Here is a 26,817-nt window from a genome sequence, read left to right as displayed (position 1 = left end):
AAATTTTTGCTGATCAAGCAGGTTTAGTTTTAGGAAATACCAAACTTTTTTTGTTTTATTCTTTGATTTAGTTCAACAAAGTCCAACTTTCATGCACAATAGGCTTAATTGTGTAGCCCCGAGACATTCTTTAGCTAGTTGGCAATATGTTAAAGTCGTTATTTTATAAGGCGTGATTGTAGGTTTGTCACTTAAACACTCAGTAAAATAGAAATTGTTAAGTTTCTAACAATTAAAGAAGCCGAGTGAACATATTACACACACAACTGAAATCAAATGAAATTATACTTGATGTGGCTGGTATTAGAATATTTCACCACAATTTTCCACAGTGAAGGTTATTCTTTAGTCCGACTTACTTTTCTTTCCGTCCTTGATAAAAAATTTAAACGAGTTAATTTAGTGTAACCTTGGAACGGTCTAATAAAACTAGATTACTTCCCAGGAGTAAAATCATTTAATTCATATCCTCTCTTTCCCCGAGATGAAGTAATTCTACCTGCTATTTAGACATAATTGGAAAAGCAGTCTTAAACAATGCAAACCTCATAATGGCTCTTTTTAATTAGACCCGTTTTCCATCTGCATTGTCTTCCTTGGAGCCTGTTTTATGTTCAGCATACATGTGATTGATTAGCGCATGAAATTAGGATTTATTTAAATGAAAATGAAAACAAAATGACAGTATATTTTATGGAATATGACACAACCCAGATTATATAAAAAAATAAATATAGATATTTTGGGGGTGCAATATATTTTTTATAAAAACATCAAGCGATAAAAATATTGATCTTACAAATTTATTTAACTCATAAAATGGGAAGAAAATTAAAAATGTAAGCTAAAAAAGGGTTTTAATCGAATTTAATAAAAACATATTATTTATTAATAGTTGAATGAATTAAAAATCCCTGTTAAATATTTGTCTGAAACCAAGAGGGAGCCCAATCCTGGAAAAAGACATCTGGAGTCTCACAATGGATTTATTTTTTTATGTAGCCTTCGAAATAAGTTTTTCCACAAAGAACAAGATCAGACATATTTTTTTTATAAAATTAGGAATTTATTTTATGATGTCAACGGAACCTTGGTCTGGGCAAACCTGTGTGTGCTTATATTGTGAGTTGTTTTGTTTTTTGTTTGTACATTTTTTTTAATCTTGTTCTGTTTTATAGTTCTTTCTCTACTTATTTGTAGTGTGTTAAATAATAATAATTAAATAAATAAAATTGAATAAAAAGATAAATGTAATAAGAAAAGTTTAATTTAAAATATTCTTTGTTAAAATTCTTATTTAAAAGTTATTTCTGGCAAAAAGTTATTTTCCCCTCAAAATAAATAAATAAATAAAATTATTTATTTTATGTATATATACAGTATGTGCTCCTATTGATATTTTTTTGTCCAAAGTTTTTTTCAATTGTCATTATAAATGTTTTTGACTCTTGACAAAACAGTAAAACTTCACAAAGACAGGACAATAACATTTCCTTACAAGCACTAAAACCGCTGTACAGGAAGTGTTCTGTGGATGTTGCCGTCGTACTTTGACAAGCGAAGCCCATTTATAACGGTCCCAGTACCACAACAAAGACACGGGTCATCTCGGCGAGCCATTTCCACAAGAAAAAAAAAAGAAACCGTCCAGGCAGCGCATCATGACATTGACTGCTCACCCACAATCTCCATCCAAGAACCTGGCTCCCGAAATAAAAATGAGTGACTGCCGGAGCGAGTGATGTCACTGGTCATATTTGTCCCCATCAGTATGGATAGCTTAGACCACAGGGCTGGGGTGTCCTTGAGACAGTGATACAGACCCCCCTCCCACCCACCCCTCATCACTGCTGCATCAGTATCAGAAGCCCTGCAGGCAGGAAGCAAAGCATGGCAGCCACTTCCTTCCCTTTACAGTGTGGGGCCTCAATCCGCTGACAGGAATTTGACCTGCGCTCTGATCTAGTTATGTGAAGGGGGGAACTGAGCGTGACCTCTGGGTTGACCTCGTCATGTCACCTTTATTAGTGTCACTTATTAGGGTCACCATGGGAGGTGATTTGCTCTTGAAGCTTGCAGATTCAACCCCTGTTTGTCTCGTGCACCGTGTCTGGTGCTGTGCCCTCCATGAGAGACGCTGTCTGTCTGACGCGGAGAGAGCGAGACAAGCTTGCGTGTGCGAGGACAGACATTGTTCCTTGACGTCATCGCTGGGCTCAGGCTGCCGCTGCTCTCAAACACGTCTTTGTTATTCCGCCGGAGACCGGCCGCCGGCAAAATGCGGAGCCCGGACGAGCGGGGCTACTGGATCCGTCAGTTAGGAGTTCGTTTTTTTTTTAAAGATAAAACGAGATAAGGTGTGTTGATGAACAGACAGGTGTGTTTGTGTGTGTGTGTGTGTCTGTGTGTGTGTGTGTGTGTGTGTGGGTGTCAGCGGAAACAAGCGATGCTTTGTCTTTCACTATATGTCACAATGTCGATATAGAATATAGTTTCTTGAACACATTAACTTAAATAACGTATTACCTCTGATTTTAAAATGTTAAATGTTGTATTACTAACTTGAAAGACTAGTAATACTGCAATGTTAATTCTCACACATGTATTAGTATCTTGAAAGACTATTACTACTGCAATATTAATTCTCACACATGTATTAGTAATTTGAAATACTAGTACTTCTGCAATATTAGTTCTCACACATGTATTAGTAACTTGAAAGACTATTACTACTGCAATATCATTTCTCACACATGTATTAGTAACTTGAAAGACTATTACTACTGCAATATTAATTCTCACACATGTATTAGTAACTTGAAAGACTATTACTACTGCAATATAAATTCTCACACATGTATTAGTAACTTGAAAGACTGCAATATTAGTTCTCACACATGTATTAGTAACTTGAAAGACTAGTACTTCTGCAATATTAGTTCTCTTACATGTATTAGTAACTTGAAATACTAGTACTACTGCAATATTAATTATCACACATGTATTCGTAACTTGAAAGACTAGTACTACTGCAATATTAATTCTCAAATATGTATTAGTAACTTGAAAGACTAGTTCTACTGCAATATTAATTCTTACACATGTATTAGTATCTTGAAAGACTATTACTACTGCAATATTAATTCTCACACATGTATTAGTATCTTGAAAGACTATTACTACTGAAATATTAATTCTCACACATGTATTAGTAACTTGATAGACTAGTACTACTGAAATATTAATTCTCACACATGTATTAGTATCTTGAAAGACTATTACTACTGCAATATTAATTCTCACACATGTATTAGTATCTTGAAAGACTAGTACTACTGCAATATTAATTCGCACACAATATCTTATATATTATCTTATCGATAATAGCGCAGTTTTTACTTCTTCTGGTTCTACTACTACTTAAGCAACTGCTACTAATTTACTATTAATTATAATTTTTATTATTAAATTAGTTTCCTAACAGATACCTATTGTACAATTGCATTTGGGACTATGACTAGTTATAATTAAGAATTATAAAATACAACAAGTAAGACATTAACATAAAATTACATATACATAATGAATAAAGATAAAATAAATAAAACCAAAATATATTACATTTAATTAAGTTTTTCAGGACATGAATATTATTTAATTGAATTTAAAAAAAACATTTGTTTAATTGTATTTATTTTCAAGAGATACTCATCATTTATACGTCATTTTATGTTAATGTAGGATCTCTTATTTTATTTTAATATAATATTAATCTCTTTTTATTTCATCTATAATAGTTTATTCTGTAATTCCACCACAAACAATTCCTGTGGCAATAAACATTTCTGATCCTAAATCTGAATTTTTAAAAATATCCTTATATGTTCCTTATTCTAGTAATAATAATATACATATATTTATATTTCACTTGACATTCCAACACCAAATCTCAAAGTGCTACAGTTTTAAAACAAGATAAAGACATTTAACACAATATAGTATAACAACATTAAACTATTTAAAATTGGCTATATGCTTTTCTAAAAAGGTCTTATTAATAGTATTAAGTAGTCGCAGAATTTTTACAGCTGAAAATCTTGATCGTGTTACCATCCATTTATTGTGTCAGGCATCATAGTTACTATGACTGGAAAGACATTTGCTATGACAACCAGCCTCGCTGGTCAACATTCCAACTGGGTTTTACTTTACAACTCAAAAAAATCATTATTTAAAACTGCCGGTGGCGTGTTCCTATTGGAAAGGAATTCAACAATATCAATGACAATAACACATAAAAAACGTTCATAGAATAGTTATAAAAGAGAAGAGAGATACCATAACACAAGACATCTATTACATATCTACCAAAGATGTAAGGGATTTAGATTATGGGATTAGAACAACAATAGTGTTATGGATATTAACTTCTTGAAAGACAAAAAAAAATTGCTGCTCTTTTATTGCTTGTACAAAAATATTATTAAACATAAAAAAAAGGTATATTCTTATGTTTCATATTAAAATGTTTGTTGTTTTACATGACTGTTAAAGTATAATTATTATCAACAACAAGTATAATAATAATAACAATAATAAGAAACAAGTTTTCGGCTATTGCTTATTTTTCTTATGGTGATGGGATTAATGCTCTACAAAATGAAATTGCTCATCTATGAAATAAAAACTAAGGATGAAAAATGCTGTAAGAAATGTGAAAAATGGACTTATGTTACTTAAATAATTTAAGTTTATACAACGAATCAAGTCTAAATGACTACTAGAACTTTGAACTATGTCTGTCTGTATTATATATATTTTTGTAGGAAACATCAGTCTAACCCCCTATATTATTTGTGCATTCATTATTATTGATCTATTTATGTTTTTGTCATTTGTATATACTGTTTTTATGTGTTGTTTGATTGAGAAAACAAAGTTTAAAAAGAAAATAAAAAATAATAATTAGTTCCTAATATATAATAATTACAATCATACTAATTGTAAGCTGATGGAAATATTGACCTTAAGAATGTATGTGATCTTTAGAACAATTCTTATTTATTTACATATTGTAAACAACACAATACATTTTTTTTTAAATTTAATTTAATTTGTTAATTTAATTAAGTACAGTTTGGAAGTTTAAACAAGGGATAAAACAATTAGATTTGTTTTAGTGCCTTCGGGTCACCTTGACCCTGAGATAACACAAGGGTAAACAACAAATATGCACATGATTCCTTAAATAATTATAACATAATAATAAAAAGTTCCTTAGTCTTCATCTAGTTCAACAAAAAATCAACTTTTTGGAAAGACGGTTAGCAGCTTCACTTTTTTTTAAATGTCACACAAACTTTTTAATAACAGGATCCATTGAGTCCACTAACAAAATAACTTAAAATATAGAATTGTTTATGTTCTCTTGGAACAGTTCCTAATGTCGAGGCTTCAATACAAGATGGACGTTACAGACGAGCAGTATGGAGGTATTTGAATGTTTTTTTGGACGAAGATGAAGACGAAGACAATTGAGCTCCAGTCGCTACATTAAAATGAACAAACATTTTTGTCTATAACTCTAAAAAGGAACAAAATCCCAACCACTAGTTGACATATGGGTGAGAAGAACATGAATATAATTCTGGGTGATATCACTTTAACTGCATATTGCATTTTTTAGATTGATGTTAAAGACTTTATTTTTATTTAATGGTGCACATTTGTAAGTAAGTAAGTAAGTAACTCATTTTTATTTGTATAGCGCTTTTCCAGACTAGTGTCACAAAGCGCTTAAACAATCAAAACAATATTCAAAAAAGTATATATACTTTAAAGGTCAAGATAAAACTGATAATACAACAGGCGTTCCAGAAAATCAAGGAAAAGCCTGAACAAATAAAAACGTTGTATTCAATTGGTGGAACCCTTCACTGATAATAGCAATAAAAAAATAACTCTGATGAAACGTGCTAAAGGGCCACAAACGGGTCCCCCGGGGGGCGCCTTGAACGAAAGCAAACCTCCATCGTCAGGTCCACCGTAGTTACTGCACCTCAACGAGCGTCTGGTTCCTGGTTAGAGACACGAGCGTGCGCAGCAGTGAGAGACACACAATAGCCGGAGCACTGTCGCTCCCGATCCAGTGTGAAACGCTCCATTAGCAGCCCCATTATAAGGCCGTTACACTCACAACTCGGCGCCTCCTTTGGACACCCACTCCACTTCTTGTTTTGCCGCCTACCCGCGGAGCACGGCTCGTCTGTGGTAACAGTGTAATCTGACACTTCAACTTGCTCTCCGGTAGTTGATCCAGTCCGTCACTCGCAGCGTCTCCGCCGCGCACACGTTCGTCGTCCGGGACGAGGAGCTCCATAAACACGCGGTTTTTTTTTCCTTTTTTTGTGGAAACAAACGATACACGGAGTCGCCACCAGGAACCTTGAGCTTCCAAGTAAGTTTCCCTGCGGCTGCTTCTATTATTATTTTATTGTATGGTTTGCAAAGCCTGGACTACCTGCTAACAATAGGCGGACCTCCTGGAAAACCCTTCGCCGCCGATGAGGCAGTGTCAGCGGGGTTGAGCCCGCGACATCCACCGCTCCTCGGGATTCTCGCTCGCTGCATTTTTTTTTTTTTAACCCGGCGTCTTTAACCCGGGTTGCAAGTGTTGTAAAGCTGGTCGGTCAGCTGATGCTAAACTGAGAATGTGTGCCACTTAAGCTATAAGTGTTGTTGACTCCGAGCTATTACCAGCTACCTGTTGTAATGCAATTAAGCTCCATGTCTGCTGGTGTTGCGTTCAAAGACCTCCGTGATTCTGCGCTCCTGGAGGGGGCAATGATGACTCTGATGGGGGGTCATTCATAAATCCCCTTAAAAAAATTGGAGCACTCGTGGGAATTAAGTTGATTTTTTACTATAAATATGTGAATCATTCACACATGTGTTGTTATTATCATCATCACCGCCTCAGCCTCAGCTAACATCTCCAGCAGCTCCTCTTTACCAAGAGGGTGGATGAGGGTTCTGATCCCTCTCTCTCTCTCTGCCTCAAGTCTGGCGGACCCTCCCTGTTAAATTCCTCCCGTCTGGATGTGAGGCCAGCCGGGGCAGAGCAAAGGAGGAGAGGGGGCTCCCGATGGGTGGAGGAGGAGGAGAGGGAGGAGGAGGAGGAGACTCTTTTTTCACAGGACAGCTTAACTTCTGCAACAAAAAAAAAAAAAGATGATTTTGAACAAGTCATTTTTAAAAAAAATGATCATGATTTATGGTGTTTTTAACGTAAGTTGTAGTAGGTGAGATGACACGCCTTATCACAACCAGTGTAAGTTACTTTAAAATGGTAACATTACCAGTTTTAGAAGTAACTCGGTTACTTTCAAAGTCATTAGTTACTAAGGAAAGTAACTTTTAGGTTAGGTTAGGTAGAACTTTATTGATCCCTCAGGAGGTCTCTTTCGGGAAATTTGCTTTTTCCAATTAGACACAGCAATACAACAATTATTTATAAGAATAAAAATAAAATAAGAACAAAGAGAAATAAAGAGAAAGAACAAGATGATACAATCTAAGTCTAACTTTTTTAAGAAAGTAAGAAAGAAAAAAGTTTCCAAGTGTACGAGCCGGTGTATGTTTGGTTGTGAGTAACTGTAACACGTAACGTGACATGGCGTTACTCCTAGCGGTGATCACAACAGACTGACTGCTTCAAGACAAACTGTGACTTTCTTGCGCTCGTGTTGCGTCGGGTTGCAGCTGTTATTGTTGTCCCTCGTCTTTGTAGGCACACTTTCTCATGATGGGCGAACCCTCCAGTGCTTCCTCGGTGATTCTAAACGGTGATGTAATGGATGTGTTTCAGCGGCAACGCTCGTCCACGTTCATCAGCCGTGTTTGTTTACCTCACTCTTCCCGTTCAACCAGGAGGTTTTTTTTGTTGAGAAAAGTCGCACTTGTTCAGGGGGGTCGCCTGATGAATTGTGAAAGGAGGAGGGCAAAGTATTCACGCCATCTGCAACTGTTTCAAACTAGTGTGTGGATCTGTGTTTTTTTTTTTTTATGTGAGCTTTCTTTCCTTCTGTTGTCCCTCCTGGGGCCTCTCTGCAGCCAGCCAGGCTGTGAGACAAGACGCAAGAGTGTCTGATTCACTGAGCAGGCTAAAGGCTCCAGAACACTCGCTTTGAAATCAAATGTGGGTGTTTACGACTGGAGCTCTGGTCTGCTGCATGGCGAGGTGCTTTGCTGCGAATGAACTAGGAGTGTGCTGGGATTTAGCTTGAGTTATTAGTCTGCCCCGTGTTTGTGTAATGATCACCATAATGTTACTCCGTAACACTGTGTTGACTCAACGAACGTCTTGACTTGAGTGCATTAGGATTAAATTACTTTATGTCCACTTTCTGACCTGGATTAGCTGTAGAGAAAGAATGAATGAAAAGATTTTACATGGGTGTTTGTTGATAAAACATATGTGTCAACATATATACTTATTTACTTGAGAAAGCTTGCCAGTACCTTTTAAATGTATTACTTGTACGGGACAACTTTATATTTAGTGACTTTTGTGAGGAGCCAAGTAGAAAAAGGGATAAAGAAAAATAACTTTTTTTTTGTCAAAACATGAAACATGTATAGCAGTTTATTTAAAACGAATAATATTAAGTTATTATTATTATTATAATGTTTTTTTTAATACATAAATCACAAAATAACTGTGGACATAATAAACATAAGACTAGGCTTTATTTTAAAGAGTGAACGATGAAGTCCTATAAAATAAGAAACATATTAATTGATAGCTTAATTTATAATCAATTATATTCAAACAAGAGGATGCATTAATATGTAATGAGGCGGCTCCAGATGAAGATTAAGTGTATACATAATTTAAATGATTCAACAATCGCAGACATTAATTCACAGTAAAAATTCATCTTTTATTGCCAGTGTGGTAAACACAAAATAGGACTTTTCTTTTTAATTCATGTAATAAAAAGTAGACCGATTACCTTTTATTTACTACAAGGCATACTTCAAATGTGTTTTATTTACCATGCTGCTACTGAGAGGGAATAGATCTGACATTTACAGATCCATTTGAACTGTGCACCTTTAGCATTTGGCGAAATACAGGAAGTTCTAACACATTCTTGTCAAGGTCTGTATTACCGATTCAAACATATTGATCGTTGCGGGAGGCGCGTCTCGCTCGCAGCTCTCGATGAATCTAAAAGTGATCAGAAGTACTTAAACACTTGCTTGTCTGCAGCCGCTCTGTGTTTTTCAGCTGGAGTCTGTTAAGTGTTTAAAAACCTGGCAAATGCTAATCAATGTTTTGACAGCCTGACATTTCAGCTAACTGCCTGTGTTGATTTTTTTTCTCCGGCGCTGTGAAATACTTGCTCAGTGCTCACTTGACATGGAATCTCGTTGTCTGGTGTCTCCCTATCAGCCTGAACCCTCCTACTCGACTCCCGAAGCTTCGAGTCTGCCTCTAATTCTCCCTCTCATTTCTGTCTCACTTGTGGTTCAACTTGGCAGTCGTTTTCTAGACGGCTTTGTTTTCCAATGCGCCTATTTTCGTCTTGATGATAAAGAAAAGCTCAAACGCGTGCTGCCTTCGAGCACTTTGAAGACCAATTTTGACAATTAGAGCTTGAAATGGTAATAACAGCAGAAGCTCTCTTTGAGTAAAAGTTGCACTCGTGTCAGTAACCAACTGCTTCCTTAATGTTGTTGTAATTCTACCCGTAAGTCCTCAGTTAAGCCCTCTTCAAGTCAAAGCAGTAATTGCAGTGTAAGTAATAACTTTGAAAAAAAAAAAAAAAAAGGGCTCCTGAATGTAACTCGCCCTCCCCGCTTCCACAGAGTCGGTGTGTTATATTCAGACTATTGTGGACCAGAATAAGAAACCTCAGCACCACATGTTTGTCGCCACAGTTGCTCAAGCTGCTAATGTCACTCTGAGGCTTTTCTTGTTCGCAGCGTCAATAACTCGCCTTCGATCTGTAAATCAGTTTATTCAATTTAAAGTTGGAGGAGGCAGTCGTGCGTGCCAAAATAAAATGCAGCACAGAAAGTATCTGTTTTCAATCGTCTTGGAAGAGGGTAGATAGTCTTTAATAGGGGTGTTAGACAATATCTATTCGGATATATATATATATATATATATATATATGGCTATGGCTGGGTATCAATCCAAGATCTTCGATACCACTTCCTGAACAATACTTTTTTCCTATACCATTTTTTTCAAGATCCATTCTAAAAATAAGAAAATGAAAAAACAAATGTTCAGCATCAGTAAATGTTCACTCCTAGCTGTTTTCTTGAAGAAAAAAAAATAAATTCCAGTGAAAACAACACTAAATCCCCACATTATGGATGATCATGTTTGATCACACCTGGGTATCGAGATTTGGCACCGAAAGACAAAGCATGTCTCAATACTTGATACTGTGCCAATAAGAACTGAAGTTTGATACCTAGCCCTTCATATATTTATACTATACTGAATCAATATTCGATTGCACTGTATCGATTCAAATAAATAAATGCATACTTTCTTTGCTGTCAAATAATATTCATATCTTTTTTTATTTTTTACCATAGTTATTTTTGGTGCACAGTTCAATACATGGTGTTTTAAATGCAATGGTTCCATTTTTTTTTAAATGAGCAATTAAAGTGCAAATATAGTTACAGAATTTTTGTGTTGAAATTAATCTCCCAGCCACTTGGTGACAGCAGTCATTATGTCCTCCGCAGCTAAAGGATCCATGAAATCCGGTGAGATCCCGGCGATGACTGAGGATGAGAGGATACAGTAGACTTAAGCTAATTTCAAAGCTGCAGTGTAGAACATATTTTGGTTTCAAAACGAATGAAAGCAGTTATGATTTTGAGTTATACATCCTGTAAATTTTTCAATTCTCTTAAACTACTGTTCATACAGTAACGCTATATATCGTATGTTTGTCCCTGTATCACGATGCGTATCGTATAACCAGATGCTGTCACTGTGATAGCCTAGAGTTGCTGTGAGTTTCCTCACAAGCTAAAATACCCTTTTTAGCTAAAGCTTTTTTCTGTCATTTCTATCTCCATCATTCTATAGGTATCAGCATAGGTTCTTTGTACCATATATAGAATTAGCTTTTTTGGTAGCTTTTAAGTCAGATAAATTCATTAAAAAAAGTTTAAAATATGAGCAAGTTTCTTTGTTATTGTCTCCATCTTTGGTGTATATTTATTCAAAATAAAAAATAGTTCTAGAAGTAATTTTTGCCGCTATTCAACCCACATCATATCAAATAAAATGGATTTAAACTGAAATTAAAAAAATGTTTAAAACCTTGCTACTTGCTGTGAAAGGAGGCTCCTGAGGAATCTGATATCTGCCAGACAGTTATACTCAAAGGACAATAAAAGGACCTTTTCACCTCCTTGATGCTTTGGGGATTTTGCTAATTTCCACGAAAAAGTAAAGCGTTCTTAGAACATTTCTGATCTGCAGTTTTCATCTGGCATCAGAGCTCCCTCAGTCATCTGGTTGGAAATGAACACCAAGATCCCTGCTTATAAGAAATGATTGTTTTATTCCTTTAATCTATTAGTCCAGAATAACTGGAAAAGCATAAAAAGAGTGCACACCTCTTCCTAACTTCACATTTCTGCGAAGACTCTGCAAACAATCAAAGGGAGTAAAAAAAATATGTGGGACTATAATTCCAGAGTTCCAGATCCTCTACCTAAATCAATGAACAATTGCAACAAATGTTACTGCTATAGTCACATTACTTATTCTGTTATAATATAGTTAAACTAATGTGTTGATTTAAGTGAGTCTTAAATAGATGTTGGACTCTATTGTATCATCAGTATGTGTCTGTTTGTACAAAACTCTCTTTTCATTGAAATATTTACATTAGAAAATGTGCTTAAGCCCCGCTCTAAGAAAACATGTGTTTTCTGGAGATTAAATCTTGTGCACATTAACCAAACCCACTTTGCTGTGATTGGTCAAGCATCAGTCTGTCACCGCATGTCATCAATCCTGGAATTCTCCACCTCCAAGTGACTCATTGTATAAACAAAGCTCTGCGTGATTACAGCTGGCTGGAGGAGGAGTGAAGCCATTATTATGTCATAACTTACTCCGCTCTCGTAACCTCTTGTTTGGTAAGATTTCAGACGAGGAGAAATGTCTAAAGTAACTTAAAAATATCATGATGATGATGGACTTACTGCATCTTGGAGAAGTAGACTTCAACATTTGAAAACATGCAGTGAGTCAGGAAAGTTGTCATTTACATAAGTCGCCCTTTAAAGAACTCAGACCAGACTGACACATAACTCGTCTGCTACCGTGAACTCCTCTGAGCTTTAACCTGAGACTTCCCTACACTTTGGAGACGCTCACTCTTCTAAGTGCTTTTTTTTCCAAGAGTGAGGCAGAGTGAAGAGCCAAGTTTCAGGCCCACCATGTCACATTCTCATGCATGTTTGATTTGATGTTCCATGAGAAACGAGTGCAAGCGACGTCACAATGACCACGTCCTCCTGCCGCCATCACTGGTCCAGCTTCGATGGGAGCCTTTGAATCATAAATGACACGTCGACTCACCAGGAAACAATATGAGAGCCCACACAGGAGGAACAAAATGTTCCCTTTCCCCGTCCATTCACCCGCCGTTGCTGCCTGCACTCAAGACTTCTCACCATCGCAAGCAATTACCCTCACTTCTTTTTTTTTTTTTTTTTTTTTTTTGCTGCTGATGAAATCCTCACAGAGCCTGTCTCAGCTGTGTTTGTCTGTGTCGGAGAGAAAGGGGTTTCGCTGGAGAGGAAAAGAGATAGTATGTGTCTGAGTGAGTGGCGTTGGCGTGTGTCTGTTTGGCTTGTAAATCCTGTTTAAGCTAAACAAACTCATTGTCCTCATCCTCCAACTGTGGGCTCCGAGAGTGTGTGTGCTTTTTCTTTTTTTTTTTTTTTTCTTCTTCACCCTCCTTCCTTTCCACTGCTGCTCTCGCACTCTTCTTTGAGTTGTAAGTACAGTCACTAATTAGTCCCCCTCTCCGTCTTCATGCTGGGTCAGTGGGTTTACGGTTTCCGCACTGATCTGCTGTGTTTGCCTTGTCTCTCCTGATAGCGGGGCATGTCTGCTGGCCTGCGTCGATGGCCGTCTTCCCTGAGACGTCTTCACACTTTCACCTCATGGCTGGAATTGCCACGTGCAGTCTTCCACTATGTAGAAGACAACTTTTCAATTATTTTCTTAAAATTCCTTTGAATGAACCTTCAAAGCATTGCCAAAGTACCATGTGATGACTGTTATTATATAACAATATAACCAATACCTGTTATTATATAAAACAGCCTGAGTACTTTAATAATTTAGGCAACTAATGTGCCTTAAATATATGTTTAACGTCTATTGTACTCATCAGTATGTGTCTGTTTGTATAAAACTCTCTTTTCATTTAAATATTTACATTAGAAAATGTGCTTAAGCCCCGCCCACTGAACGACAAGATCATTCTGTTGCGATTGGTCAAGCATCAATGTCCCGGAAGTCTCCACCTCCAAAGGACTCATTGTATAAACAAAGCGAAGCGTGATTACAACAGGAGGAGTGAAGCCATTATTAAGTTATAATTCACTCCGCTCTAGTAACCTCTCATTTGCCGAGATTTCAGACAGGGTTGAACTTTATAAAGAAATAAGTTCAAAACATGGTCATGATGAGAGACTTACTGTATCTTGGAGAGAAAGACTTAAACATTTGAAACATGAGAGTGAGTCAGGAAAGTTTTCACATTAGTTGTACTTTAATGAAATAATGGTCACCTCCAGTCATAAATAAAAACATTTATTAAACCACCATATGCGGTAGAGTGGTTTTTGTGGTATTTAAAGTGGGTATCACTTTGTTATATTCTCCATATTGTTGTATAATAGATAGAAATTTCACGAAAGGAGATCTTTAGAGGGATTAATAAAGTCTAGCTATCTTTTTTCTAATACTATTTTAATACTGATATCATTACAGATCCAGTCAAGGTTTCTAATATTACAATTTTTCTCCAAACTTCAAATGATATTAACCTTCAAATGATAGTGATTCAGGTGATGTATCACTACTCCGACTCGTGTTCCAGCGTGATAAGTACCTGAAGGATATTTCCCTAATCAGCACATGGAACGACTCTCTACCTTCTGGGCTGAATCAATAAGTCAAAGCCTGTCATGCTTGGAAACGGCCAATTGTTGATGAACATTCTTGGATGGATTTAAACAGTCTTTAGTTCCCCCTCACGCAGCGTGTGGCGTATATGCCTCGCTTAAAGCCTGTAATGAATCTTTTTTTAATCAAGATAATACAGCGCACGCTGCGCTCATCATATCTGTGCTTTAAACACTCCTGTCGAGTTGGAGCTGTTGTCTCGCGGAGTGGACTGGGATTTGGGTGAAGTTGCGTGGGAGACGGAGAGTGATTGCAGAGATTCTCTAAAGGCTGAATTGTCTCCTGCATGGCTTCTGGGGGTGCATGGCTGCCTGTTTCCTGACAAGAAACATTAAAAAGGATTCTGTAACACAAGAAGACTGTATTTGTTTCTTCGGTTGCAATGCTTTTTTTCAGAGTGTTTCTTGACTCATGTTATGGTTTTAGGCTCATGTCATCATCACGTTACCTATAAGTACATAAGGAATCAATCACTTTGATATACAGATAAAACTGTGAATGTATTTAAAGCGATAGTTCACCCAAAATTCAATTTTTTTTCTACTCTCCTTCATGTCGACTAAGGGTTCGGATTATTAAAAAGAACTTTGGAACAATTCCTCATGTTGAGGCTTCAATAAAGATGGACGTTTTTTCCTTGATTTTTCTGGAACTGCTGTGTTATTCTCTGTGTTATCTTGACCTTTTTAGTAAGCATTTTATTCAATATTGTGTTGATTGTTTAAGCGCTTTGTGACCCTGGTCTGGAAAAGCGCTCTACAAATATAATTTACTTACTTAATTGCGTTAGAGACGAGCAGTATGGAGGTATTCAGATGTTTTTAAGTGTCTTTTTGGATGAAGATGAAGACAACTGAGCTCCAGTTGCTACATTAAAATGAACAAACAGTTTTGTCTATAACTCTAAAAAGAAACGGATTACACTGAAAATAATCCTAACCCTTAGTCGACATAAGGGTGAGTAGAAAATGAGACGAAACTATCACTTTATGTGCCTTGTGTAGTGCCAACTTAACTAAGGTGCATTGATAGCTGGTCCGCCGGTCTTCAGAAAAGGTCCATCTTGAAGCTATTATCACTAAGGGCCTCTGGTGCAGCAGGTGTGCAGCAGACATTCTAGCAACATAATAACAGTCTGCAGCTCCAATCTCTTGTGTCATAATCCTGGTTTCAAATAAAGGTCATTCCGCGAGCCACATTTGGATTTGGATTAGGACAGTGCATGGACGGAGACACAAGTTTCCACTTGTCCTCTTCAGACTATTAATGAAGTCTGCGGTTGTTAGGGAGAGTAGCTCCAACCGTACAGGCGTAAAAATCCAAATCCAGAAGCTCTTTTTTTTTCCTGTTATAACGGTTTTTCTTCCACTTTTTTTCGACATTACACAGAACGACAGAAAAACTCTATTACAGCGCTCGGTGTGTTTGCCCGCTCGGTGCCCTCCCTTCGGTTTTGACACCGGCGGTTGAGCCCGGCGCTTTCCCAGGCTTCTAAGGACTGACATCCCTTTCATTCTCCCGCCTGGGCGGCTCAGATAAAGGGGCATATTTTAAACCTCTGTGTGGATACACCGACTGTAAAGAAAGACGGACCGCTGTGTCGGGACAGAGCTGCGGCATTAACTTCAGAGCCTGGGTCCAAACAGGGGGGGAGATGGAGAAGGTTTGGCGGGGTAATGAGGAGTGAAACAAATAAAGAATTTTGGATTTCAAAGTCCACTTCATTAAAACCGCGCTGTTGGTCGTTCACACTCCATATTGGAAAAGGAGCTATAATGGGTCTGGCCCTGGTAAATATCAAAGGCATTATCTGCAATCGTGCAGCGGATAACACGCCTATGTTGCTGGCGTCTGCTCTATTAGAAGGGCAATGTGTTTCAACTCCTGTTTTCCTGTTCTCTCTCCCACCGACTGCAGAACCAAAGCCATGGTGGAAGTCGTCGTTTATCATATCGGTAATGAGAGCCGAGCTAATCGCGTGTATTCCAGAGACAGTAATGATACAGTGCTTGCCAGGGATCAGCCTCCAAACAATGTTTGTCATTGTCACCCAAGGCTCCTTAATTATCTGTCAGAAGATTATTGACAATCCTGCACTCCTTTTCTGTTTTACGGCTCCTAAAGCACACCGCCGCGGTGACGGAGATCTGCGCAGCCAGATTAAGGTAACGGGCAGTGAGTTTGTGTATTTTTAGATGTATTACATCATTGCTATTTAAAGGGATTTCACATTTCAGACGCTAATTTAGCAATGTGCTCCTTAGAGGAGATTTTATTTATATTTTATTGTCGACTATACATTTAGTAAAAATACTATGTTTTCTTGACAAATGTCGGCTTCATCTACTAATATATAGTCGGCATAGCAAGTGATGGCATATTTTATAGTGAAAAGGAAACTCGGAATGTTTTTTATTTTGTGATGTATTCACGACAACCCTTTAAAAAAGTTTTATTAAATTGCTAATCCATCTCTAACCTTCATCTCTGGTATTTCAATTTGTTAGGGGGCCACGTTATAGACTGCGATTGTTGAGGTTAAATGGAGACTATGAGGTTAAATCAATGCTGGGACCAAGAAGTGGAGCCTCAGAAAACTTGTAATGTAGCTTTTAATATATAAACATATTAGTAAATGGAACAAATATATAAAGGCCCAAGTAAGGATCTTTGAGTGTAAATATGCTATAACATTATGCATAAACTTAATCATAAATAAACGTTTATTTTTATATAACGTATACATTGAATTTAAATGTTAACCTTTCAAAACTATTGACAAAATAAGTACATGTGATGCAAATACTTATTTTCCAATAAAACCTGCAATATTCTATATATTCTATATATTGCTATTCCTATAGCAACACGGTGGAAAGAGCTAACATTTGCAGGATTATCATCACTGGAAAGCTCTTATGCGTCTATTTTCTTTACATTAACACACTCTAACTCAGTTTTCTTACGCTTCTCGTCCGTCTTGGTTTCAGCGCCAGAACCTTCTCTTGGATGAAGGATGTGGGAAGCTGAGTGGCATGTGTTGACGTTGTTTAAGATCAACGTGTAGATATAACGCAATCTGCTCTGATGTGTGTATTTTCAAGAGCTCCTGTGTGTTCCTGTGCAGGGTTTGAGGTTGAAGCAGAAAGTATTGAGTGGAGCTCAGAGTAATTACTTGTTAGTTGTTCTTAACGCAGTACATACAACACCTAACAACTCTCGCTTTACTGTCTGTGATAACAAGCTGAAAGCAACAGTTAACATGGCCGTGAGTGAAAGAATCTGCAGGTTGTGTTACGTTTTCACACATCAACTCAAGAACAATTGTTGGCACAGTTGGCTTGTTCAGCCTCGTCCACCTTAACCTGTCTTTTGTATCCTCCATTAATCCCTTTTATGACCTGCATAGTTCATCCATAAACCTCATTTGTTGTCTTCCTCTTATCCTTTTATCTACTACGTCCATTTCTAGCATTTGTTGCCCAACCACTCTAAATGATTTCCTACTTATTTTTTAGGTATAGGAGATATATTTTTTGATTTCAATATTAACAATTAAGATTAATAATCATATATTTTCAACAAAAATATTAAATCTAGCCAGACAAAAAAGCACTTCCCATTCCAAGAGCTAAAGAACAAGTACAGTATGAGTACATTTTGTTCATTTAAATTGTGGAAATACAAAAACTTGCATCAAGAATGCATTCAAATATAACTTTAATATAAAACCTAAAATGTGTTTTCAATTTCCAAGATAATGTGATCAAAATAGATCATTTAATGTGTCATCATAGGTATTAAAAACCCAAAATATTTTGTCTAATGGTTGAAATATTTTGTATCTAAACATTTGATACAAGTTTAAATAGACACTTTATTCCATTGCTATGTTGTCTTTAATCTGTGAGTGATGAGGATGTTTGTTGATTCTAAGGATTCTGTAAAATACTTAAAGCGTTCTTTAAAAAGGACCCAATGTATTCTTAGACCAAAGATATAACCTGTTCAGACCGGCATGGAAAGATTTTAATCCAGTGCAACTACAAAAAAATGTTCCCAAGAATTTTTTAATATTGATGTTCTAAGTCATGATTGATGATTAACTGTTTTATAACAGTTGACACGGATCCATCATCATCATGATCATTCATACTACCTCACCCTCCTCGCTGTCTCGCCGCCGTCTCGCCTCCCCTCCTATCGAATCAACATGATGGCCCAACAAGAGCAAGGTGTCCGTCACTTTGCTTTGTTGTTGCTTGTGTTTTGTCGTGAAATGTGTGTGTGTGTGTGTGTGTGGTGTGAGAAGGGGAGCGAGGAGAGGCGGGGGTAACAGCGGTGGCTCGGGGTGAGGTCCTGCCCTGATTTTCTCTGGAATTCCTTTGTTTTTGGAAGCCAGAAAGAGGGAAACTGAATATGCGTAGCCTGAGGCGCTCCTTGAGAATTCTCTACTCGCATCTCCCGGCCGTCAGCTCTGATGGGGTTTTTTTTTTTTTTTTAGGGGTGGCTCTGTTTTCAAAGAGCGAACAACAGCCAAGGTGATTTTTCTTTTTTCACCTTTTTAAGAGAAGTCAGGGCAGAGATGGAGAGAGGGCAGGGAAGTGTGCGACGGCGTCGGGGAAAAGCATCCCGGGCCACGAGGGACTGATGATCTTCAAAATTTGCTCCATATTTTCAACAAATGAAAGTCAAATGTGGAGGCTGTCAGTCAGGACAAAACAGGATTCGGGTCTGATGAACATGGATGGAAAACATGTGTCGTGCGTGAGCTCATCGGGAACACACTTTCTTTATTTGAAAAGGAATACAGAGAGGGTGGTGCAGCGATTACCTAATGTTTTCAAGTGTTTTAATAGTGTTTCGTGGCGGCCGGGAGAGCGAAGACCGCTGCGGAGTTCGGGGGCCACAATCATTAAAATCTACAATTTACTCTTCTACAAGTGTTTTGTGAGCAGATCTGGGAGCTGTCGCTTTAACTGACTTCCAGAAAAGCCGCCTTTTCCCTCTGGTTTGAAGGGGACGGGGGGCTCGTGTGGAGGAGGAGGAGGAGGAAGGTGCTGGTCGGGGGGGGCGGGCCCTCGCCTGCCTCTATTTAGCCTCATTCTTGTTCGTCCCCTGCAACAGGCAGGAGGGAGGGTCACCAGCGGGAGCAGAGGAAAAAAAGGGGGCTAGCAGAAAAAAGGGCCAGGAGGTCCGGTCACGTGACCAATAATGGCGTACGTGCCCGTCCCTTTCAGGCTGTCACAGTAAATCTGTTTGACTTGTCACTTTGTAAATCATTACGAAGGCTAAAAGCCTCTCTATTGGATTGTGGTGGAAAGGAGGAGGCAGCAGGTTTCCTTTGTGCCGTCCTGACGATGATGATAATCAAGTTTGTTTCTGGCCATCCTGCTGTGAGGCTATAATTAGCCGGCTTTGTCCGTCTCCTGTTCGCCGTGTTGCTCCTCGAAGCTGAAGTGGAGTCGGGGCTCTGTGGCGTGGAGGTCAACTACGAGCACACTTTGGAACTCCAGGTTAGAACTCCATTATTTATTGCTATGGTAGGGAGAAAAAAAAAAAGGAGCACCAATGGAGGTTTCTGGGGGGCCACGTGAGGCGTCCCAGCCAGTCGGGGTGAAAGTCGACTTTAGGTATGGCTAAACTTTTAGTGTCACTCCGTGACCAAACTGGTTGCTGTCTGACAGTAAGATGACAGAGTAGATCAGATGGAGTCTGTGCGGTGAGACGTGTAGTTTCCTCAGGCAAACTTTCCTCTCCCTGTTCCTCTTCCCCTTTTTTTTTTTTCATGCCATCCACCCCCCCTCACCCTGTTCTCTCTCCTTTACCCAAACCCCCCCGACACACCACCACCCCTCCATTCTGTTCTTTGGTGTGTGTGCCAGCAGCACTCATGCCTGGAACAGAGCGCCAGGGTAGACATCTGTCGTGCAGTGTCCCTGATCTGATCTGTGGCTCAACGTAACGGGGTCAGCAAGAGGAGCAGCTTCTAGTCCAGACTTTATTAGAGCATTATTTATCTATTTCTAGTCTTGAAGAGGTGTGGGAGTCACAGTGTGAGAAACCTCTAGGATTTAAAGTTCAACTAATGTGTGGATTTAAGTGTGTCTTAAATAGATGTTGGACTCTATTGTACTCATCAGTATGTGTCTGTTTGTACAAAAATCTCTTTATTTAAATATTTACATTAGAAAATGTGCTTAAGCCCCACTCACCATTACCACACCCACTCTGCTGTGATTGGTCAAACATCAATGTTGGAAGTCCAAGGGACTTGATGTATAAACAAAGCAGGGCGTGATTACAGCTGTCTAGGGGAGGAGTGAAGCCGATATTACACCATAATGGACTCTACTCTTGTAACCTCTTGTTCACTTAGATTTCAGACGGGGGAGAACTTTATAAAGTAATTAGTTCAAAACATGGTCATGATGAGAGACTTACTGCATCTTGGAGAGAAGACTTCAACATTTGAAACATGTGAGTGAGTCAGGAAAGTTTTTCACAAGCTTTTAGTACATATATCAAATCATTTATTTTTATTTGAATTGCCATTTTTATTTTAATATAAATCGTATACCTTCTAGCTTAGCTAGCTGATAACAGAGCTAGCTTCAGTAAAGTGAAATTATCTACTCGTTTAACTCTGTATCTTTATACTTTAAGTATTTAAAAAATGTTAGAAAAGTTTTTAAATTCACTGTCAGTTTTCCTCCTTTATGTGTCGTTATTCCCTTATGAATAGAATATTGTTTACCCGCTTTAAGGGTGTTGCCTTTAAAACTATTGCAACACTGCTACGGCATGTTTACGCTCCACATTTCAACTGTTGAAATGATGTGATGCTGTCGTGAATTGAGCAGTCTTTAATATAGTTTGGTTTTAACTCATCAACTTCCTTCTTTTGCCAGTTCCACTCACTTGTATGTTAGTGCAAGATTCCTTAAACTATTTGTATATATATTTCCATGTTCCAAGTGTTTTTTTTATTTAACACTAAAGCCATACGCAGAGCGTGCTGGGTGTTCAGTTGTGTTTGCCTGTTTGTCAGCTGCAGTGATGGGGTGTTGATCTAAAGCGGAGCATTTGACAGTTAAACTGGATTTTTTCTCGGGCGCCTGGGGCTACACCATTAGTGACACAGCCCATTACAAGTTGAATGAAAAGCTTGTTAATTGTTGCTGTTCCAATGTGTTAGAAAGGTTGTTCCCTGAGAATTGACAACCATACATGGCATGTGTCTGCCAAGTTTGACACTTCACATACCAACCAGAGAGATTAATGGCAGCTTATTGATCGCGCTGGGAATTTTGACATTTATTGTTGGCGTAGTGTCGCCTTTCACTCTCTGAAACTACTGTTGTAGAAATGATTTAATCCTTTGTGTAATTCAGGAGTGCACTCTGATACCTTTTTAAAATTAATTATGAGACGATTTTAATGGGATAGGAAATTAATCCTGTTACGATCTGTAATATATATATATACAGTATATATATTAAAGTTAAAATGTCAATATTTACGAAACATTTGTTTAGTTTGTTTATTTTCAGTAGGTTGTCACTGGCCTTGTAAAGCTGCCTGGCTTGTCAGTAATAAACTAGAGTTTTTAGCATTTAATTTCTGTTGGCGAGCCGTCTAAAAATGCAAACATAAGGCTCGTGTAATACGTGACTAACAGTCATTGGGCAGTAAATACTAACAAATATAGTTTACTCTCCGAATGTGCGCTCCCATATTTGCTTACTACTAAGACCCACCCTCCAAACACACATTAACTCAGAAACAAGCCCAAATATTAACAGAAGCCTCCTCTTACCTGAAATGGACGACACCAAACTCAAACATTCAAAAACAGACAAATGTAAATTTAGGAAATATCCCGGGGGCTCAAACCCATTATCGTTGTAAAGAGAAATGAAGACGGTTCTCCTGATTCAAATCTTTCTTTAAGATAGCAAAAAACGTGTGTGTCTTAAATTTCTTGTGGATTCAAACCAAGTTCAAAAATAGCTTGTAAGAGTTTAACTAAGGACTAAGAAGTTTACAAAACCACTCAAAACTGAGTGGAAAGACTAAGTGGTTCATCAATAACTATGACATTGCACAAAAACACTGCTTCGAGGCATTCCGTGTTTTCTTTATGAATACTTTAGTCGGGTGAAACTCTGAGGCTGTACTTTTTGATTGATAACCAGTATTTAAAGAAAACAAGGCTGCTCTAATATTCATTTAATTTACTCTATTTTGAAATTATCTGGCAGAGGAAAAACATAATTTGATGAAAAGTTAAGAGCCAATTACTTTCTTAATGTGCTGGAGAAGGAAAACTATTCTACCACGAGTCTCTCATGTGACCCCTTGAAAGTCAAGATCTATTGTAAACCTTTTTTTGGCTTATATTCACAAATTGTGTGACTAATGGTGTGGGTAAAAATAAAACATGTTTTTCTTAGTTTTGTGAACTTTTAGATCTTTTAGTAGCCTTGAATCTGATCAAACCTCCCCGTAAATCTACAAGAGTTGATCATTTAAGACCGGCCCCAATAGTGAAGTTTTAGGGTGTTATAGTCGAGTGTTTACATGCAAACATTTAATATAATATGCTTAAAAAAACCTTGAGCTAGCTCTTAAATAATCTGGTTTATTACATTTAGAAATATTCACCGGCAACATGATCATGGTCAAAGAAAAATACACTTTCATTTCACACCATTCGTTTCTTGGGTTGGTGATGCAGAAGCCAAAACTAAACCCTTAGAACCAAAACAAAACTTTTGCTCTTTTTTTGATTTACTTTTTGTCATCATTTCCTGACAACACTGTGTGCCGACTTTGCTCCTTGGCCTCTAAAAGTGCTCAAAAAACTTGCAATTGTTGAACAACAACAAAAAAAAGGAAAATCAAGAAAGCAACACTGACAGCCAAAAAGTGATGGATTGCCAGTCTAAAATAAATTTTGGAGTCACCAAAAGTTGATTTAAATTTTGACAAGAGAAGGAAGGATGTATGAAAGCGCCTCTGTGAAACCTGTGATGTGCTTTTAAAAATGGCTGGAGCTCATCAATCAAGCCCGTCGTGTGTCTAATAGTCCCTGGCACCGTTTCCCTGGCACTGTCAGAGGAGGATGACATCCTCACTCTTGATGTCGCTACAAAGCTTTGGTTTGACTATTTTCTCCATCTGGTTGAAAGCACTGTCAAGGAACGCAGCGTCTGAAAGGATTATCATTTCAAAATAAATTGAGTTAAAATTAAATTGGGGATACAGCAACAATGTGTGCAGTGATTCAGGGACTGTTAAACATACGAGTGGAGGTTCTTTTTTGAGGGTTCAACTCTTTGACCCGTCGGATTAACTTGACAGCCAGAGGGAACCGTCGTATTCTGACTCACTGGTTTTTTAGACTTCATGTTGTCTGTTGTGATTCAGCAGAGATCGGGGACGGGGAAAGCGGCGAACGAGGAGCGAACTATCCACGGCCTCTTATCGAAACTGAATATCTTACGTCGTGTTTGTTCAGCGAGAGCGTGTAAATGTTTGAACGACAAATAAGAAGCACATAAAGCAAATACTGTGACACGATCTTTACAGGGAAAAGCAAGAACGTGAGTGAATAAATGTGAGCATACTGTAATATTAAAGGTAGTCTGAGGGGATTTCTTTGCACAATAGCAGCACATCTGCAAATAAATGTATGACTAGACAAGCAAAAAAAAAAAGTTCTAATCTCTTTTCTAACCAGAATAAAACAAGCTACTCTGCAAATTAAAGATAACATTCTCAAAGCAAATATTAGCTCCCTGGCTCAGTGCATTAATTGGCCTCGCCGTGCCAGCGGAGCACTGGCACACTATAAAGATCTCTTTCATATGCGACTGTTGGCGGCCGCGGCAACAAGCCGTCACTTGTTTCTTCATTGTTATGAACATCTCACTACATCAGCATGTTCTAAAGAGGTCAGTTGAAACCGTTCTAATCTAATAATCGGCATCTAATCTTTTTCAACGAAACTACAGTTATATTGAGTGAAAGGAATATTCTCCAGGTCGTGATTCATGGATAACAGCCTGACTTAAAAAAACAATAATGTTAACCACTAATACTTTCACAAACCTCTTTTCTTTTTCTTGCTTATGTTGTTTTAATACCTTTAAAATATTTTTTGATTATGCATTTTCCACATTCATTTATTAGTATTATATCATATATTTATTAGTTTCCAATCATAGGTACGATTTCACATTACAAATATACACGACACCTTCATATTTTATCTCAGCTAGCCAAAGCTAACAAGCTACTTCAGCTCCTTATATTAATATTGCATTTACTCTATGTTCAGTGTTTAAAAAACAATTATATTGTGCAGCCTTTTATTCTTAAAGCCCCAGTTTTGTAAATGTATAATCGAGAATCTAACTCGGACTTAATGTTGCAGATATTTCTATTCATGATTGTGAAAAACTATTTCAATTGTGGGAGAGAATGAGAATGAAAGAAGGCATTGGTCATCTTGATAGTTCCTGCAAAGTCCAAGAACAGACTACAAATAGAAACTGTGAAATTAACTTTTTTTTGCGTGCTGAATGACAACATTTTCTTTCCTTCTCTGTGACCTACTTACTTCCACTTCTTCAAATAGGTTTTATTTGTTACAATGCTTATATTAAAGCAGCACTATGAAGATTTAGCGTGTTTGTTTGAGACTGCAAAGTACAAATCAGACTTGTTCCAAATTGGTACCGAAGTATCCGTTCTTGTGATAACCCTAATAGCGTATATTAGATACCCAAAACCCACTTTTGTATAGTACATAGCTTTAACGTCTTTGTGGTCCATTGAATGACTGTTCGAATAGCTTGGTTTTCTGTCTCTTCAAGATTACTGCTGTCATGTTTTATAAAAGAACTGTAGGGAGCAAGCGCACATGTCTTTATTTAGACCTAAAAGTAGGCTAAAGTGTAGTTGGTTACAAGACTCCTGCACTTTTGTCGTTCAACTCTGCCTTCAGATCATCCACACGTCCTCAAGTGTTTGTGCAACAGTAATCTTCCTGCCATACATCATCCATTAATATATAAACAAACGACTCCTGATGAAAGATGGTGCTTGTTTTGGAAATTAAAGCCTTTTGTCCTTAACTTGGACGTCCTTAATTTTTCTTCTCAGAGTCTGTACTTCTCTGAGGCAGTCGCCTAGAAAAGGTGTTTTTATCCTGATGACAGGCAAGGTCGGAGCGTTGAAACAGAACAGTCCGACTGAGTGAGGGAGGGAGGAGAAAGGGGGAAGAAGAGGGGGAGTTGGAGGAGTAAAAAAAAAAAAAAATACAGAAAGTGACAGCCAGTGCCATAGCAGCTCTCCGGGTGTACCACCCACTAGTCTGCAGCTACAAATCATGCGCAAGTTGCCTCTAGGACACAGAAAAACACACTTAAAATAGTGCTGTAGGGTAATTCTAAATATGTTTCTACTATCAATTACAGGACTTTGTGTGTAGGGATCGAGAGTTTGTGGTTCAAAGCAGAAAAAAAATCTTGTAGGTTATGTGGGTTTTCTTGGCGCTTGTTTAACCTTGTATTTGTTTTTAAAGAATATCAACGGTGTTATGGCTTTTTATGAGTGCTGCTGATGCACAGGGTGTCCTGTGTGACTTTGACCAGATGGGCCCGCGAGCGTCCTAGAGCAGAGGGAAGCGGCCCTGAGTGTGAAGATCTTTCAGGGTTGTTCACAAAACCAATGAGAAAACGAGTGGCTGACAAATTTAGAGGTCCTCTTCTTTATTATTATGGACACTTTAAACGTCTGTCTATGTGTGTGTGGCCCCAGTTTGACAGGGGTTTCCATGTAGGATACGTTACTCTCAGGTCATGTTAATGGATAGAATGAATCGCAAGATCTTCTTAGTTGGATCTGCTTGAGTAGCTGTCAGTTTGTTACAAAATGTTACAAGCATGTTTTGATTTTGATGTTTTGATTTTTGACAAGCATTACTGTTGAAGCATTTTGGTTGTTGCCACAAAACCGAGGTTTGATACCCAGGCTTATACATGGATACCCAGAAATCTCTGTTTTAGATGGTGAACATCAACTTTAAAGAGTTTTACTTAATTGTATCCCTATGCCAGATGGATTCTACCAATGGAAAAAAATATGCTTGGGCGTTTGAGTTACTTTTTTTTTATTGACAGAATCTTTATTACAATTTCTTTCCACTTCTCAACAGACTGTCAGCGCACGGCAGCTTTCTCAATCTTTTCCTACTTGTCCTTCCTGGTAACCCTTTGTCCTCCTTTTGACCTCTTTCAACAAACGCATACATCTTCCTTATCTTTGACCCGTTACTTCCATTTTTGACGTTTGTCTTCCGATATGTCTACCAACAAACCTTCTGATTTTTGCCTCCCTAACTTTGTCAGATATAATTGGTTCTAACTATCCTGGTCAAAATGAAACCCTTCAACTCTCGCTCTTGTAACGCTGCTTCTTGTCTACTGTCTCAAGAACATACAACATGACAACTGTCCTGTAAAGCTTTTGTAAGAAATAACCAATGATTTATTCAA

At 37.9% G+C, this 26,817-nt stretch overlaps 1 protein-coding gene across 4 annotated transcripts in view; it reads left to right on the top strand.

Annotated features, from left to right (window-relative positions):
- Positions 1–6,340: 6,340 nt before the first annotated feature.
- The window catches only part of zmiz1a (zinc finger, MIZ-type containing 1a), a 127,043-nt gene continuing 106,566 nt past the window's right edge, over positions 6,341–26,817 (top strand). For 2 of the 4 annotated variants that reach the window (XM_087803104.1, XM_087803103.1), the window contains exon 1: positions 6,341–6,457. The gene's annotated coding sequence lies outside the window, so the exon portion shown is untranslated. The remainder of the gene's footprint in view (positions 6,458–26,817) is intronic. The other 2 variants (XM_087803105.1, XM_087803106.1) reach the window with 2 other exon arrangements.

The sequence above is a fragment of the Callionymus lyra genome, chromosome 11 (genome assembly GCF_982586985.1).
Source record: "Callionymus lyra chromosome 11, fCalLyr1.hap1.1, whole genome shotgun sequence".
NCBI classification, from domain to species: Eukaryota; Metazoa; Chordata; class Actinopteri; order Syngnathiformes; family Callionymidae; genus Callionymus; species Callionymus lyra.
This window is presented reverse-complemented; position numbering and strand designations above follow the sequence as displayed.